Source organism: Rhinolophus sinicus, chromosome 1 (genome assembly GCF_057876585.1).
Source record: "Rhinolophus sinicus isolate RSI-liver-muscle chromosome 1, RSI-T2T, whole genome shotgun sequence".
Taxonomy (NCBI): domain Eukaryota; kingdom Metazoa; phylum Chordata; class Mammalia; order Chiroptera; family Rhinolophidae; genus Rhinolophus; species Rhinolophus sinicus.
In genome coordinates this window covers 194,416,954-194,431,146 of record NC_142501.1, presented here as the reverse complement: position 1 = coordinate 194,431,146, position 14,193 = coordinate 194,416,954, and the positions used below count along the sequence as shown (strand labels likewise).

General features: G+C 35.6%; 1 protein-coding gene across 12 annotated transcripts in view; it reads left to right on the top strand.

The window, feature by feature from the left end:
• The window catches only part of PCDH7 (protocadherin 7), a 402,244-nt gene that overhangs the window by 114,020 nt on the left and 274,031 nt on the right, over positions 1 to 14,193 (top strand). The window lies entirely within an intron of this gene.

Genomic DNA, 14,193 nt, shown 5'->3' with positions numbered 1-14,193 from the left:
AAAAATGTAAAATGCTACATATACCCAGGAATATAAGAATATAAACAAATGCCACACTGGGCAAAGCCAGGAGTATTTAACTCCAGTTTCTCTTTGTCTCCTTATAGTTTCCAGTGGGTCTTGGCTAACATCTGGTGATGTATAGCATATATTAAAAAAAGATGTCACTACCCTCAAGAAAAGGTGAAGCAAGATTAATATTCTCCAGACTTTTCTATTGCCAGACAGAAAAATCTTCCTACCCATGCAGTTAAGAACTTTACCCTTAGGGGAGGTGTCAGCATGTCAGTATGTTTCCTTTAGGAATGCATTGTCTGAGAACAGAGTTTCATAGAGCGTTGGAGAGAAAAAGACAAAGGCCATTGGGCACACGGGTTGATTGTGAGGATGGGGGCGGGGAGGACCTTGATGTGAAAAACTAGCTGGAGAATAGTAAAAAAATGGGCTTTGGTTTTTAGCTGGTGCTTTTAGCAACAATTCCAGCTATCTACAATATGTTAGGAAGAGAGATAAACCCATTGGAAAGTATTCTTTTCTCACTTGTAATATTTTATATCATGCTCTTTATTCAGGTTGGGAATTCAGAAATAACCTGCCCATGAGGAGTGCAGAAATTTATTGAACAGATAGAAACCCATAATTAAAATGTGAAGATCGGTGCCGGTAGATGACCAACTATTATTTTCTCTGGAGATCATACCCTTTTTATTCATTCTGATGATAACATGTTCCTCTCTTTTGAAATGCTTTTAACATTTGCAATTAGTAGTTTCTTTGTGCGGTTTGATTAGTGTCTGTTTTCCATACCAGATTTTAAGTTCTTATAATGGAAGGGACCATGAATATTTAGTGCAACACATACAAGAATCCCAACAAGTACTTTCTTGAATGGGTGGATGTATGGATGAATGAATGAATAAATGAGAATTACACACAATGTGACATGGTACACTTTGTATGGAAGACAAGATTGGAAGGGGAACAGGTGGGGAAGGAAAGCTATGAAGGATCTGGAGTACCATAGGTATTGGCTTATGTTCTATAGGAGGTGATGAAAGAATTTTAGCGGGAATGTGACACAATAGGATTGATGATTTAGCAGTCCACTGTGAAGGTCAAATGGAAGAAGAATCATGAGAGGGATGGCAGCACAGAACATACTGGATAGTGTACCTGCAATAATTACTACAGCATTCTTTTTTTTTCATATAGTACTTTCTATTTCCTGATATTTGCTTATTTATACATTTATTATCTACCAACGTCTCTTTATCCTTCCATGAGAGAAAAGATAGTGTCTGTTTTGTTCAATGCTGTAGCCCCAGCAATTACAACTACTAGCAAAAGGTAGGACCTCAGTTAATGTTTATTGAATAAATAAATAATAATTTTTAAAGGCCTTCAGCAGTTAGGGAGCAGTTCATCAGTGTCAGTTAAGCAATATATTATATCTTATCTCAGCCTGTCTTTTTCCTGGACATTCACCTCTTTTAACCTACTTTCCATTTTGGGGGGTTATCTATGACTTTAAATAAAGTGGACATAATTCTTCCAGTTAAGGATATAACAATTGTTTTCAAAGACTGTCACATGTTCTGATTTTTGTCCTCACCTTGGTCAGCTTGTGTTCGATTAGATATGAGACAAACAAACAAAAACCCATCTGAGCTCATTTTAACATATAATCGAAAGAACAAGCTTGTTCCCACAGCCGCCTAGATTTTGTCCTTGAGAGATTTATGGTACATTAGGGTGAGATTGCAATTTACCTTTTCATCAAGATTAGAGTAACCTCTTCGTAACAGTACACAAATCTATTTAAATAAGTGTACATAGACCGCACTTTCTCCTTGTCGTAGAAAACACTTCTCTGTGCCTAGACATTTACACTTCTTTCTAAAACTCAGACAGAAATCCACAATGATGATTTTCTTGTGAGTCTCTGTGGTAAACATGTCACAGTATCTAGGAAATAATAAATGATCTTGACTACCAAATTTTATTTCCAATTAAAAATTGCTGCACTGTGTCGTTCTCTTGTCTTCAATGTCCAGGAATTTTTCTTAGCTGAAGTCGGGAAAATCAGTTTACTTACAGATTGTGTTTGTTTCGAGTTTACATTGTTGGAGTTCCCTAGCACTGGGTTCTTATATGTAGCATGTGGGCATGTTTATTAGCTCTTACTAAATAAATACATACAAATGAAGCATGGGTAATGTGATCTGAAAAAACTAGCAATTTGTGTAGAGATTGCCTGAATTTTGTAGTGTTACTAAAACTCAAAACCCAAAAACTCAGCTTCTCATGGCAACATTGCCACTGAGGGAGTAACATCATGTATGATCAGGAATTTATTTATTTATTTTTTCTTACATGCTTAGCTATAATTATCAGAAAAATAAGCTTTTCAAATATTTTCATTTTAGTCAACCATCTGAGAATCCTGTGGGTTCCACATATATGTTAATGTTAATTTTCATTGCCTACTTTCTGTTTCATACTAGCCTTTTCTTTTCTTTTTTTTTTTTTTGGAGCCTAACATGTATATTGTTTTTAGGTAGGTGTAGAATCAAAATACTTAGAAAGAAGTTATGGAACGTAAAACCAAAAGTTTCCTTCCCCAAGTCAAGTATTCACATAAATCACTTTATTTGTCTAATTTGTCTATGTTTTAATATATAAATATATATGTTTATACTGAATGCAACATATGTGATATATATATATATATATATATATATCATATATAGTGGTATATATATATTATTATATATATGTATATATATGATAAGATATATATATGTATATCTTTAAAATATGCATCTTTGTTTCAAAAATAATTGGAGCGCACTTCAGTTTCCATGTTAATGAAATAAGCAGACATTCTCCAAGGGTGGTGGGGAATACTGAAAAAGTGCAAACTAATACAACCAATATCAAAGATTCAGTCATTTGAATCGCTCTCCTCATGGTTGAATTAGGTGGGACTACCCAAGCCACCCGTCTTCTACATTTTGAGGGGGAGGGAGGTAAGAACTACAGCTGATACTCTTAAAAATCTGTGTATGATTTTGGCTACTAAAAGTGCATCTTAGAATGTGAAGGGTCCCCCCGCCCCTTATTTTTCACCTACCAGGGTAACCGATACCACTAATCTTTAGAGAGTTTTGTAGTCATTACTTTATCAGTGAAGTTCTTCTAAAGAACTTAAATACTTAAGTGATTTCCCTCAGAGCAGTAATGGTGAATTATGTGGTGCTGTAATTGTGCTATTAGTTTATCGAAGCTAAAATGCAATCTACTTAATTTGAGGGTTTTATTGCACATTGGTCTCAAAAGGTGAAACATATTAAAAACATATTAGCTCTTTTAACAGGAGGTTAAACCTTTCAGATGCTGTATTTGATGGAAATATTCTCTCTTGCATTTACTTTGAATATTAGCGTAGACGTTTACTTTAACACATGTGTAACTTGAAAAATTTGTGGAATATTTACTTAATATTTATTCATTTGTGGAGTTGAAATTATAGTTATTTTAGTAAAATTAATCCAACCTCATGACATGTATATATATATATATATATATATATATATATATATATATATAATTAATACGTTACTTTATTATGGAATTATACCACTGATGTTGTAGTGTATTTACAACTTGAAAACACAGGTCTGTGTGTTCAAAAGGAAATAATTATTACTAGGCATAGCCCATAGGATTTTTAGGGTGGCAAAACATTTCTGTATAATACTTTAATGATGAATACATGCCATTATACATTTATTAAAATTCATAGAATGTTCAACACCAAGAGTGAACCATAAGGTAAACTATGGTCTTTAGGTGATAATGATGTGTTAATGTAGGTTCACTGATTGTAACTACTGTACCACTCTAGTATAGGATGCTGGTGATGGGGGAGGAGATACATGGAGACTCTATACTTTCCGTTCAATTTCGCAATGAACCTAATACTGCTCTGGGGAAAAAACAAAACTATTTTTTAAGGGAAAAAAGAAAGTCTGTGTTAGCTTAAAATGAGTGGATGTCTCACCATCTATTCTTATTTGAATACTGTTGTGAAACTAGAAATTGATTGACTCAACATGGTAAAAAGTTCTTTAGAAATGCTGTCTTTTTAAAATTTAATCGTAATCTTGGAATTATCTTTTAAATGATAGTTTAATTAGCAGATGTAACATTTATCAGCATACTAAAAATTTACTTCAATGGTGATATTTACATATTTGAGTATCTAGAACAGAGCTTCTCAGCTTCAGCACTATTGACATTTTGGACCAGATAATTCTTTTGTTTCCAGGTGGCTGTCCTGGTTATTGCAGGATATTTAGTAGCATCCTTGTTATCTATCCATTAGATGCCAATAGTGCCACCTGAGTTATGAAAATCAAAAATATCTCCAGACATTGCCACATGTCATCTGATGGGAAATTGCACTCTGTTGAGAATTATTGTTTGCAAGGTAAACGTGCACAACTATATTTTATTGTTCAAACTGTGCCATGTGCATATGTGTGTGCGTGTTTAACTTAGTTCTGTGTATAGAAGTCCGATATTTAAAAGACAACAGTGTGGAGGTAAAAAGAAAATTTTTTAGCTTAGTTCATAACTCCCAATGCTATAAGATTGTGTGTTTCCCTCTCCTTTCCATGTAGTAGAATGACAAAGGATAGATGCAGATTTGCACCCTCCTGTTCAAAGGCATATATAAGAGAACTATTAGTTGTTTTAGCTTTCTTTCTGCATTAGCACAGCCCTCCTCTGTGCTTCACACCAGAAGGCTTTAGAATAAACATTTGGCTGAAACGTCTTTACAGGACTCATCCAGCTGTCCTGTGAAGGATCTGTTGCCCACGCCCACATGCATTAATATGTGACTTGCCAAAATGTTTATTTGCCTTCACACAGACAAAGGCAAAAGACAAATATGAATAATATATTGTTAAATGATTACTTTTTTAGCTAATCAAGTGAACTTGAGGAGTTTTCGTGTATAAGATACATGGTTTGATGGGCATTTTTAAAAAAAAGAATTTTAGAAATTGTTAACTAACATTTGCTAAAAATCACAATTGTAAGTTAATCTTGTAGTGGATTTTCATAATGCAAAAGAGTTTTATAAATAAATTACAGTATGATTTTTATTTCCTTTGGATAATTATATATTTTACAGACTATTTTTGTCCTATCTCCTTGCTCTTTCCTTTCTCCCACCTTTCCTTTATTACTTTGCACACATTTGTTACTACTGTTGCATCTCTAAACCTTGTAATATATGAATGTGAACTTGACATTTAGAGCGGATGCCGATAATGATAGCATATTACTCTAAAATAATTTTCAAGAGAAAAATGCAAGCCTGTATCTATTTTGCAGCTATTAATGTATATTTAATGAATTACCTTGATATAGCCCTACTCTGACTTTAATGAGCAATACTATTTTCACTCCCATAAAATATACATCCAATCAATTGTATATGAATGGATTATTTACATCCACCATAAGCACAAACTTATGCAATTGTGAAATCATATCACACTTTTCACAACAAATGCTTTCTAAAGTAGTTTTAGTGAATGTACCAATGGCAATCTGAAGTCTTTAGTAGAACATAAAACTGTGCAGGTAGCTAACATTTGGCTAGGTAGAAACTTTAAATATATTTTAAAATTTGAAGTATTCTGTATAAACAACTATGTGATCCAATTGCAAATTTAAAAAAATGGTAGCGGTGATATATCATCAGGTAATTCTCTGCATAATTGTTTTTAATGTATATTTATCACAGTACTACCATATGAGATGCTGATTTTGGGGCATTTTTAGAAATTTCTGTTTCAAAACCTTTCCTTTTTCCTTTAATTTTTCTTCTTTTCAGATGAGGACAGATGCAAAGAGATCTGTGGGCCTAAAAGAAACTATTAAAAAAATACTTTTGACTAATTAGTTTGGCATAAATACAACCCTGCTAGCTTTTAGTACAATTGAAAATAAGTGCTGAGGTTTGGAGGTCTTTCTTCTCATAGTTCTGCTAAATCATGCTTAAAGTTCAGTTTGTATTCCAACAGTAGCATTTAAAACAGCATAGTTAAGAATCTCTTAACATTTCCATTTACAACTTTCCTCTCCTTCTAACATTTTCTTCATTGATTGTAGGATGTTTTATGGTAACAGCTTATCAGCAGTTATAGCCAATGACCTAAATATGCAATTAAAATCATACAATCCTAGCTAGGTGATAAACTGGCCCTCACTATGGGGCTTTGAAATACTATTTTCTTTTCTCAAGATGTCTTCTTATGACTAATTATAAAATAGAAAAACACACTACTGAGAGTGAACCCTTTAGAGAAATCATGTTAGGTTCTTCATAGATTTTAAAATGAAGGTGTTTAAAGATTCTTTTGTTAATAACACTTATTGGCCTTTACTATCCCATTCCAACTAAAATCATTCATTTATTTGCAGTTTGTAGGTGGAGAAAAATAGCATGGGGATGTCTGTATTTTTTATAAGTTACATGATCGTATGGAAAACTGCCATCCAAGAGAGTATAGAGCATGTCTTTTGCTAAAACGTGGCCCTCTGACAGTCATGTGGTTGTGTACCAGAGAGGTCACAACCCCCAAGGACTGTACCTGGGGAAATCATAGGCCTTTGTGAAAAACAACAGCAACAACAAAAGCATGGTCTACTTCCATACGTTATAGTTGAGATGAGTTCCTTTAGATCGCACAGATAACGACACCGTAGCTGTCAGATCACCACCCGATTTCCTGATTCTTAGTACATGTAGACTGCTGGTGTTTCAAGGCCTTTGTCCACTTCATGCTATTTTCAGTCTCCTTCCCTCTGTTTTCCCAAGGCATCATAAGGCCTTCAGCAATTTAAAGGATTCTGGTTTACTAATGGTAGAAACAAACTTTGATTATAATGTGCACGCAAGTGTGTGTGTGTATGTTGTGTGTGTGCTGTGTGTGTGTGTGGATTAGGTTAGTTTCTGAATGAGGTTAGTTTCTGATGTATAACTTCTGCTTATTCAAAATTAATGAGCTACATAATTTTGTTAACTTATTTTACCTTTTTGGGGTTTCACTTTCTCTGTGTTTCAACTATAATGCTGCTGCTTGTTATGAGAGATCTAATGCACTAAATTCAAAGCACTGATCATTTTCTTCCACTAATCAAAGCTCCCACATCGGCCTCCTCCTGCTCAAGCTCCAAACCTCTTTAGCTCATTGTTTTTCCCCGCTATTCTTTCTTTCGCTTCTATTCCCTTAACCCAAGGTAGAATAGGTACTCTATTCTCTGGGAGCGCAGACGTGTCTGTGTCAGACTGAGACTTAAGTCTATCCTAGTATTAGCTTCACATCAAAATTGTTCTCCTGACAGCTAACAGTCTGTGTAGTCCTTAGTCCTTCTCTATAACTTTACTTTGTCTGCAGCATAATCTCTTTCATTCTGCCAAAGAGCCAGTCTCCTCCTCTTCCTTTGGCTACCCCTTATCTTCCAGATTCTTTGTATTTTTCTTGCCTGTGTCTTCGTACAGCTCTTAACTGTTTTCTCCACAGACACCAGCTATTATCCCTTCTCATATAATCTTGTGCTATTACAAGTATAATTACATTACACTATTTTTGTGAGGACTTCACCTAAGAAGGTATTCTTGATGTATATACATAGTATTTGTGACAGGGGGGCACGGTTTCACAATATTTCAGTGTCTGCGTTCAGTCTTCATTGAAGAAATGGGAACGACCTTTTAAACTGCAAGTTGATGACTAAACATTGAGTCTGCTTGGATATTGATTTTCCTTCCGCTCTACTTTCAATTTTCATAACTGTTTTTCTCCTCATTCCTCTCTGCAAGCCATAGAGTATTTGTGCTAGAAATAGCTTTGTGGATAATTTAGTCTTATCCTATATTATATATGAGAAAACTAGATCCAAAGAGCCTAAGTGATTTGTTCTGAGTCCAATCAGAAATCAGTCTTTTGCTTTTTTTGTTGTTGTTGCTACAATTTCTAACTCTGTACTCTGTTTAACTCTGCATCTTTGCTTTATATCTGGTTGTTTAATGAAGTCGCTACCTTTCGCATCTATGTTTGCAGCATGACTTTTCTCTTTCTAAGCTTCTCAGGGACCGGGAGCCTTTGGCAGGGCCCTAACCCATGACTGGGCAGTCACTACCAGATACCAGACTAGCCTCACGCCCACTGCCTGCTGACTGCTAGTACCCACCTTTACCTCTCTGGGTCACTATGTGTCTAGTAATTCTATGTGGGCTCCATGAGGCCTTCTTGGTTTTCTCCCAATATCACTTGCCGCTCTGCTTCACATACCAAGTTTCCTCTTCTTGACTTCCTATATTCTCTCTAGTTGCCTGTCCAAGAGAAATATTATAGATGCCTGGTGTCTATAGTTTACTTATCTCTTGCTCTGACTGGTGGAGATATTCAAGGACACCATGGACTACTTCCCTGGAATTTCTTTATAAAGAGACCCTACGATTGTTTTTGGAAATGTATAGTGGTGTTTAAGTTGAACACATGAGGAACACATGAGGAATGTGTTCCTCATGACCTTGCAACTTTCCTTCAGTTCTTCTGAGACTGAGAAAGTGTGTCTGTATGTGTGTGTGTTTATTATGTTGACCTACCACACAAATGATTAAAAACATGATGTTAATGGAGGGATTCGTTTGAAGACGTTATGGTATAATGGGATAAGTTTGGGCCTAAGAATCATATTCACTCGATTTGGAACCTAGTTTCTCTAAGTACTACCGTGTTTCCCAGAAAATAAGACCTAGAATAAGACCTAGCTGGACAATCAGCTCTAAGGTATCTGTTGGAGCAAAAATTAATATAAGACCTGGTCTTATTTTACTATAATACCGGGTATAATATAATATAATAAATATAATACCGGGTTTTAGATTAATTTTTACTCCAAAAGATGCATTAGAGCTGATCGTCCGGCTAGGTCTTATTTTTGAGAAAACACAGTAAATATGTGACCTTTGAAAGAAGTATATGTTCAGTACCAGAGTCAGAATTCAAACACGGATTTACGAAGCTCAAAAAAAATTTACGTTTTTCACACACCATGACTTGAGGCATTCCCTTTTTGAGAACATTCATTAGTGTAACTAAAGGGAAGTATTCATGGTTTTCTGCCTTTAGCAGGAAGGACAAATGGGCTTTATCTTACCTAAAGGTAAATAATTGAAGACTAAATGATTGGTCAAATAATTTAACATCTTTGAGCTTCAGTTGCCTCGGTTGTAGCATTGAGATAAAGATAGTTGTATGGCTAATGTAAGATCATGTGTGTGAAAGATGCATTTTAGAAATAGCACTAATAGAACTATCATTCTACCTTCTCTCCATCCTAAGAAACTGGGTAGGATACAGTTTTCTATAAGTAATGATTATGTCTTCATTTGTTTAGCTGTTATAACAAAATACCACAGTCTGCGTGGCTTATAAACAGCAGACATTTATTTCTCACAGGTCTGGAGGCTGGAAGTCTAAGATTATGGTGCTAGAATGGTTGGACGAGGGCCCTCTTCTGAGTCTCAAATTTTCCATTGTCTCCTCATGTGGGAGGAGGGGCAAGGAAGCTTTGTGGGGTCTCTTATCAGAGCACTAACTCCATTAGTGAGGGTTCCACCCCTATGACATAATCACTTCCCAAAGGCCCCACCTTCTAACACCATCATCTTGGGTGTTAGGATTCCAACAGATAAATTTTGGGAGGAAGCAAACATTTAGACAATAGCAGATTATCATTAATTGGTTGGCAGAATGTATTGTACCTAGGAAAGAGATTTGCTGATGGAGTGGAATAGATAAAATGTGTGAAACTGCCATTTAATGCTGTGTGATTTTATGTTGTTTAATGCAACAAAACACCTAAGAATAGTGTTTTCCTGTCTAAAAAAGTGTTGTGATGTAAACATCTGTATTTCTGGCTAGGGAGCTGAGTGTCTTTTTTTTTGCTATTTTAATGTTTTATATTTAAGAGGCTATGGCAAAAAATATAAAGCACAAGTTTCCAAGATAGAGTCACATCAGATTCAATTTAGGTCATGTGTTTATATGTAAATATAAACAATAGATTCATGTACCATGCAATGTAGCATTATGTCAAAGTCAAGAAAGCAAAAGGCCTGGATATAAGTGTAAGGGGATTTGAGGATGGAGCTCATTTTTCCAGATCTGAGGCAGTAGCCCAAGCTACTAAGAGCTTCAGAGATATCAGGGGATAATCTGTCGTTCAGCAGTACTACTTCATCTAATCAGCCAGACTCCTAAACTATCTCTTGAGACTCCTTGAAGGAGTCTCAAGTTATGAATATGTTAACCAAAACAGTGGTAGAGTAGAAAGCCTCTTGGTGAACAAATCAAACAGCACTACTTGATGGTCTTTATTGAATCATAATAGTCCTTCTGAAAAATCCTTGAAGGAGGATGAACTTTAAACTTTTGCACATTAAACACTTATTCAATAATACTGTGCCCTCCAATTTTCAATGCCTTCTTCACAGAATTCCAGTTGCTCTAGCGTGGGCTTGGGGGCTAAGGTGGTATAATTCATAGAAAATGATGTGGAACTGTCAGAACCAAAATTTAAACTCAGCTCTATCAATCTCAAGGGGACAAACAACAACAAACAATGCCCCCAAAAACAAAAAACAGAAAACAATCTTTGTTCAGGAATGTTGATCCAGCCTTACTGAACAGCAACGTGTTTCCTATTTATGCTCTTAATGTTTGTTAGGGATGGCAAATGGGTTTCATTCAACCTGTTTCTTCATAAGAATTGATTGGTAATGGCTTCCCGGAGTGCTACCCTGAGAAAGAGTTCATGGTAGATCCATGTTACTGGGAAAGTGACACGGTTAATTAGAGAGATCTGCCTTGAAATGGGATGGGGAGGATTTGCTATTTCTGTGTTAGAAAGAAAATGTCTAGGGGAGTGCTTGGTGAATACTAGGTATTTAAGAAATGTTATTTCTCATCCATTTGTTATTAACCACCTCTTCTAGGTGTAGCCACAGAGCCTTCTTACAGTGGGCCTCTATTTAGCAATGTCTAACCAAGAGCCCCAGAAGGCCGAGTGGGAAGTTAAGCAGAAAGTCAGATACAGGAAGTGGTTTTAGATATGCTACCATATTGGTGTGTAAGAGAGTTTGTTCAAGTTTTATGTATTTATGTTTATTTTTAAATTAAACACATTAGGATATTCATAAAAGGTGGCATACTATATTCTGGAATATGGAAAGTAAGCTGAAGCTATATTTTGTCTTGTATTTATTACCTTGTCACATCATGCCTAAGATACTCAGGAAAGGTATCCAAGATAAAAATAATAATATATTTAATTCTTCTGTTACCATCCCTTATTTTTTCTCCTTAAAGATAAAAGTCACTTTAGCCGTAAAAGTGTAACTATCAAATCAGCAAGGATTTTTTTTTTTTTTTTTTTTTTTTTTAACCATTTTGTACTCAAAAGCCTGCTTTTCCCTCTGAATAGGTGTGGAAGAATGGTCTCCTAAGAGACTAGATTAATCAAATTTAAAAGCAAATGTAAATTTAAATCAACCATGGAGCCCTGCTGTACAGCAATTAACATTTCAAGGTAAAATGAAATGTGATAATAAATACCGGTTCTATGCAGAATTAGAAACATATTCTCTTTCATGGTGTATTTGGTCAGAGAACAGAAATTTGAGAGGAAAACTATTATTAACACACTAGTTTTGACACTTCAAGATATAATTTAAACATGATTAAAACTGATATTTAAAAAAAAATCTCAATTTTCCCACTTCATGCTCTAGATAAGTTTCTTAATTTTGGCACTATTGACATTTTGGACTGTACAATTTTTTTCTTTAGGGGCTCTCCTATGCATTGAGGATTTTTAGCAGCATCCCTGGCCTCTACTCACTAGATACCAGTAGCAACTCTCCCCCTCCTACTCTTGGCAGTTGTGACAACCAAAAATGTCTCCAGATACGAAGCACTGATTTAGGCATTAAGAGAACTGGGTTATCACTCACTAGTTCTAACAGTCACTGTGTAAATTTTTTTGTGGTTACCTATTCTCCCTAGACCAGGTTTCAACTTAAATAAGTGAGGAGAGAATTCTAGAATTCTCTGGTTTGATCTTTCTATACCTTTCTTAAAGAAAAAAGAAAAATAATAATGTTCCAAAGACAGAAAGTCCTTGAGGATGGTCCTTGGGGATAAGGCAGAACGGATTGTGAAGAAGGGCTAAAATTGGTCTAGTAAGAACAAAATTAATGGAGCCATGCATATTCTTTATGAATGTCACCCAGGAGTCTGAATTTTTATAGTTGTTCTTGGTTACCATGGGAATCTGTTTAAAGAAGTTGGAAGCAGTTGGAGGGACAGTGGAAGGTTGTGAGGGGTGTGTGGGGATAATAATACATTTCTAGAAGCATTCAAGAAATAAAGAATTCCCTTCTATGTAACGTTTATCATTTTTTTAAAGCTATTTTTCGGGTAAAGCAAATATTATTATTTTTATCTTTCTGATTAGGATCTCTGTCGTTCTGAATAAGTGACTAACCAGAAACCATGATTTAGCCCTTGTCTTGCTTCTTTTCTTCTGCTCCATGAGTGAGGTCCAGCATTTGTTTTCTGAAGCCAGAAGGCTCACTGCTAACTTTCAGTGTCCACCAGATCTGCTGCTGTGGTATTTCTGGGTCTGCTGATCAGGACAGGAAGTGGCCCATTGGTGAAGTGTCTGTACATAGGCAGGTAATGGAGATTCTAATTTAATGGGACTGAGGTAGGAAAAGCAGAACATAAATGACAGCTTTCTAAAGATGTTTAATTTGTTATGCTCAGAAAAAAACATCAAGGTAGACCTGCTTCTTCTTCATTTATGCTTGTGCTTTGTTATGTTTCTCAACTCTCTTCCTTTTCTATGCCATCAATTGCCCTTTGTCCCTTGAGTCAGACTCCCCAGCAGAAATGTGCTGGGCACGCTTGGTATGACTGTGACTAACACTATGGCAGGCCAGTGGACACTGTTACTCTTTGCAGCAAACTCATCCTTCCTCCCTGATGAGAAATCACTTTTACTGGAAGATATTCTTAATCACCAGTCAAATGAGCCTCTCTTGAAATCTGGCTTCCCTGTAACCTGCTGCTACCACCTTACCGTATTGGCATCGAACAGGATCATTTATCAGCGCAAGTTAATTTCATGAAATCTGTTAAATAGGATGATCTTTTGCTTTGTGGCATGAAGATTATGTTAGTAAATTTAGTAATACAGAGGAGTTAGCCTAGGCATAGTCTAATCCTGTTCTTTTTCTTGTTGCAGAGCTAGGGGACAGATAATTTATTATACACTTATTCACCCTGAATAGGTCAGAACCATGAAATTTGAGAATCCTTCATTTTAGGCTCTCAAGTCATTTAGGAGATTAAATCTACATTGTGCTTTAATCTGCCGGACGACCATTGTCATCAGTAAAATGTCGAATCTGTCGGCATTGTTAATGTAAGGGGCACTGTCTGGGTAATCATCTGAATTTGGTGACAAGTAATTTTATTGAAGGTCCAAGTGAGAACTTAACCCTCTTGATTTTTTCCTTTGAACCCATTTTCTTACTTTTGATGGAATGAGGATATTTTTAGAAAATACAGTGCCTTCTATGCTGGTTTTAAACAAAATGTTTCTTACTCTTACACCTAAATTTAATTCATCTGAGAGAGGTTATGCCAAGAAGTAACAGATTACTGAAAGAAAGGAAGGAAGAAAGGAAGGAAGGGAGGAAGGAAGGAAAGGAGGGAGGAAGGAAGGAAGGAAGGAAGGAAGGAAGGAAGGAAGGAAGGAAGGAAGGAAGGAAGGAAGACTAATTTTACAAGATTGAGAGCACTCTATGTTTCTACCTTGTGCTGAATCCCTGTTTTCATAGTAATTCTTTGATGTCTTTAACTTTTGTTTTTGAACAGAGGAGAGTTCTTCTCCCATCATAGATGTACAAGAGTTGTATTAATCCTTGATATTGCTTGAAGCAACTTTTCATAATCAAATCTGTTCTCGTTCTCTTAGGTAAGAATTTAGGCAGGTAAAAGAAGAAATATAGATTAAACTCTGAGCTTCTTAAATAAT